Source organism: Glandiceps talaboti, chromosome 10 (assembly GCF_964340395.1).
Source record: "Glandiceps talaboti chromosome 10, keGlaTala1.1, whole genome shotgun sequence".
Taxonomy (NCBI): domain Eukaryota; kingdom Metazoa; phylum Hemichordata; class Enteropneusta; family Spengelidae; genus Glandiceps; species Glandiceps talaboti.
In genome coordinates, this window is record NC_135558.1 from 21,584,273 (window position 1) to 21,589,433 (window position 5,161).

A 5,161-nucleotide genomic window follows, 5' to 3' on the forward strand; every position below is an offset into this window, starting at 1 on the left:
TAACCAACAAAAGGACTAACCAACGAACCATTGCCAACCAACCAACAAACCATTGCCAACCAACCAACAAACCATTGCCAACCAACCAACCAACCATTGCCAACCAAGCAACTAACGAACCATTGCCAACCAATGCCAACCAACCGACAAACTAATCAACCATAGAGACCCATCTAGTCAGAGAAAACCAAAAACCACAGTAACAAACCAGACATACTGAAATGGGATAACAGAAAATCAATGGGGTGCTGTATGTATATGTCAATATGTAATATGTGATCACGCGCAGCGACGACAACGGACCGAGATGCGAGGTAGATGATGACGCGAATATGATGATCGGTGCCGGAGATGCAGAAAGTAGTGTTTTTAATGTATGTATGTTGGAAGGGGTGGGGTGGGATGGGGGCAAGTTAAAAGAGCAATCATTCATGCAGGCATACATACTAAAAAAAACTCCTAAACTTACTTGGTGCTGATGTCTGAAACTGTTTTTCTGTTCTTCTAAACTCCTCCAACCTCCAGTTCTACTAATAAAATAACTTGAAAATACAATTTGATATATAAATTACACTTCAAAAGATAACATAACTGTAAAATACACCTCAGTATCGTAGTAATCAAATACATCAATCAGTCTTGGGTCTTCTTATCTTATCATTTGTCCATCTTTGTCGAGCCTGGCTTCCTGAAAATAAACTTGCATGCAAATTTTATTAATACAGTTTTGTTAATGTTATGTTTTATTGATAAATAATGAAGAAATACATTCAATATAAATTACATTTACCAAAGTGCTCCCATATGGCTGACATCAAATTTTCAAGGTTCTAATTTGGAGACAATAAATTTTTATGAAACGGGTGAAAGGAAGAAAGGAAATCTTGACTAAGGTACACTTGCACAGGTTTGGGAAACTACTCTAAAGAAAGAACTGCATGTGTAAATTTGCATAAACTGTACAATTAATTGATTTCTTATTGTCTTACTGTTTCTCCCTGAAAAATTGATCAAGAATAAGTCAAGCGAAAGCATTTTTACACTATCAAATTGATTAATATGACATAGCTTTGATTAAAGTTGTATAAAGTGGGTAGAATTTGTATGTGTTATCATATGTGTATTTTGGCCTATTTCAGAGAATCTAAAATTATGTTTTGCAGAGCTATGGGGGTGGGATGCGCAACTCCCATAGGTGACCACATGGGGAAGGTCTGCTAGAAAACAGTGTATACTTTTGTGGGCTGGAAAACTTTGGAAAACCTTGCTCAACTGGACCGATAGATTTTGCTTCAATTGCAGCTTAGAATAATTCTTTAATTTTCAAAAAGTTGTTACAATTCTTAAAAGTGAGATTTCATTTTCAAGAAGACAATTAATTTGGTCAGTGTTTAGCTATTTCATCATACAAACTGACTGTGTGTATCTATCATAGATCTGTACAGTATCTATTTTGTGCTATAAAGTTGGTATTAGAAAGTGTCTCCATTTTTGGGTATGTAGTATGACAACAGTAAGGGCTTGGTGATCCCAGCAAAGCCTCCTAGTATCATTTCACACAGAGTTGTCCTCTTGATTTTTAATTTACTTTCTAAATAACTTCATTTAATGATGTCATATGAACATGAAAAATGAGAGTAATCCATAATACCAATACTATTTCAAATTCAAGTGCAATTAATTATGAAAGGAGAATTAGAACAGTCATTGGTGCCTAATTATGTGCTTAATTATTATATATTAGTATTTATTATATATTAGTATTTATCATATATTAGTATTTATTATATATTAGTACTTATTACTTATTAGTGATTATTTAGTATATGTTATTAGTATTATCATTATTATTATTATTATTATTATCATTAAGATAGAATTTAATAGCAGGGCCGGCAAAGAAAATTTATGTTAAGTGTGCTTCTTTGAACTAGTATTGGCAAAATAAAACACTTTCCTTAATGTTGTTCACATGACCATGTATCCCGGGATGAGGTGGGCAATTCTTTGTGAAATGACATAGGGAGGTTATGTTGAAACCCCCAAAACCCAAACTGTTGTCATAATACACACCCTAAAAAGGGTATGACCCTTCGTTATACCAACTTTATCACTCAAAATACATACTATACAGGTCTATAATACAAGCAGGCAGTAGTTCATATGATGTAATACCTAAAAACTGATCAAAAGAATTATTTTTTTGAGAAATGAAATCTTACTTTTAGCAATTGTAAGAATTATTTTGAAAATTATATAATCATTTTGAGCTACAATTAAAATAAAATCAACCAGTCTAGATGGGTAGGGTATTCCAAAATCCTCTGGCCCAGAAAAGTATATACCCTATGTCATACTTTATGACATACAGACTTTCCAACAGACCCTCCCCATATGGTTCATGGGAGTTGCCCCAGCTATGTATTCATGAATGGTAATATTTGTAATTGCTCAAGGTAGGGTTTCAAAAGAAACCTAGTTTTTTAAATTAATTATGCAGTAAATATAGATTTTTGATTACAAATATGGCCGCCATTTGGTCACATTTGCATATGTCGAAAAAAAGAATGACATGCATATTTTCCATATGACGTGTCACCTTTGTGCCAGTTTTGAAAGAAATCGGATATTACAAGTCTGAGAAATGACATATTACGGACAGATGGAAGCCCATTGTAATAGTCACACACTTTGGGGGACTAAAAATGCTTTTGCTGGACAAATTCTATTCCCTTTTCTAAACATTGTAATCTCTGCTTGACATAGAAATATAACCATAATATTTATGTTCAAAATTTCAATTGATAAATATTGAATCAAACTTTTCTGATAGCAATACTCGTTTTAGTGATGTGCACAATTTAGTTTGGATAATTACCATATTAATATGTAATAATTTGCTAAATTCAGTTTTGATTTAGCAAAACCAATTGCAACCTACAGGAGCATTTTGGTTTACACCAGTTGTATTTAAGGTCCCATTGTAAAAATAATTATTCCAATGAAATAAAACAAAAAAAACTCTAAAATTAAAAAAAAAAAATCTTCCCATGGAATAAAAAACTACTCGGGTGATAAAATAACTAGTCCTATATTTGAAAAAAAAAATATTACATGAAATAAAAACTACTCCCATGGTTAAAAAAAAATACTACTCCCATGATAAAAAAAAAACTACTCCTATGGTAAAACAAAAAAAAATCTAAAATTAAAAAAAAAAAAATCTTCCCATGGAATAAAAACTACTCCCATGATAAAAATAACTAATCCTATATTTCAAAAAAAACAAAGTATTACATGAAATGAAAACTACTCCCATGGTAAAAAAAATACTTTGTATGGGGTTTTTTGTGTGTATTTTGGTTTTTTTAATAGTTTTATTTTGAGCGGGTATTTTGTATGATTTTTTTTGTTTGTTTTTGTTTGTATTTTCTTCAGGAATTTGTGTTTTGATTTTGATAACATGATACTTTTCTAAATGAAACCCCCTCCCTCAATTGCAAAACATTTTAATCCTAATTTTTCATCTGCCCACCCAATGCTATATTTTTGTCGACTTATTAACAATGGAACTGGCCAAACTGTCTTCCATTGTTCTCCAAACCAAACGCTTATAAAGTACCCACATGCAAAAGACAAAAATAACAAATCACTTATCCTAACATAACAACAGGTAGACATCACTTTAGGCATTCTCCAAGTCCATCTTCTCAAGTCATCCATGGCAGTCCATATATTCATCTTCCATTTATGCAGTAGACGTATACAGCGACAGACAACGACATGTAGTACAGACAGCAAATACACCCAGAAATACATAACCATCTTCTCTTCTAGCTTTCTTCCAACCAAACCTCTCAAACTGCAACAAACCACTTCGACCAAACCAAGCATACTCCAAGAAAATCTTCCATCCATTCTTCTTTCTCTCACTAGGTCACGTATGTAGCACAGAACTAAGTAATACAGTGTCAGCAGGCAAAGGCATCGGGCATCCATCTTTTTTGTAGCGTGAGCTGCGGTCAAAGACGGCTTTCACAACGGGATAACTCTCTATATATACACAACTCCAGGTGTTAAATTCCAATTATCAATGAGAACCAATCACAATAAAGGCATCCCCGAACCACCAGCTTTGAATTGACATTTTGGCGGGAAACCATTGTCTATGATATCCACTCATAGTGACGCGAGGTATTGCACCTGTTGTAATGAGAAACAGCCAATCAAAGTGCACAGTACAAATTGTTTTCTTTTCTGTGAATTGACAAGTATTTCAAAAATATCCTTACATAACATACACGGGGGTTCACACTACACTAATAAATTGTTTGTCTCAAAATGCAAATACGGAAATTAGGCAATATACGTTTGCGAAAGTGCTCAGAACGCAGAAGTCGGGATGTGTTTCCCCCGTTTGAATTACATTCCTTAAGTATAACATGTCATAGCCCAACAAATGTAAATACGATCAGTACGATTTCAGCAGTACCTGCAGCATTGAACGTACATTTATTGACAACACAATTCAGTATCACCGGTACCTCTGTTGACCTGTATTGAAAGGATTTTTTTGAGAATTTATACGCTGTCAGTCAGATTTACTGTCATTTTATGGTGACAGTTTATACATATATATATTGATTACTGAACACGGCTTCAGACTTATTTGTTGTCGTCTAGCTTATATATAAGTTTCCATCCCATATCCATTGACTCCTCAACACGTCATCAATATAATTTAGTAAGCTTATTTTTTTTTTACAAAAAAGCTGACGCAAGTAATAATCCCAGAATGTAATGTAAAATGTGTTACATAAATAGTTCAGACATAAACGTAACTGCGATTTTCCATATCTCTATGTCAACGTCGCAGTTTTTTACAATCCGGTATACAAGAAAACATTTTTAGTTGTATTTCAGCAATTGCATTATTTTCCTCCCGTTTAAAATCGGTTATAGTCTATATTCTATGTTTTCTTTTAATCCCAGAATGATTTACAAAATATACAATAAACTATTGTATATATTTTGTTAGTTTCAGTGCACACATTTGAGGGCGTTCTACATAATTTAAGATAATTTATACAGTGGATTTCTTCAACATTCTATTGTAGGTAATACTAAATTGATAATATGTCATCTAATTGTTTATGCATCA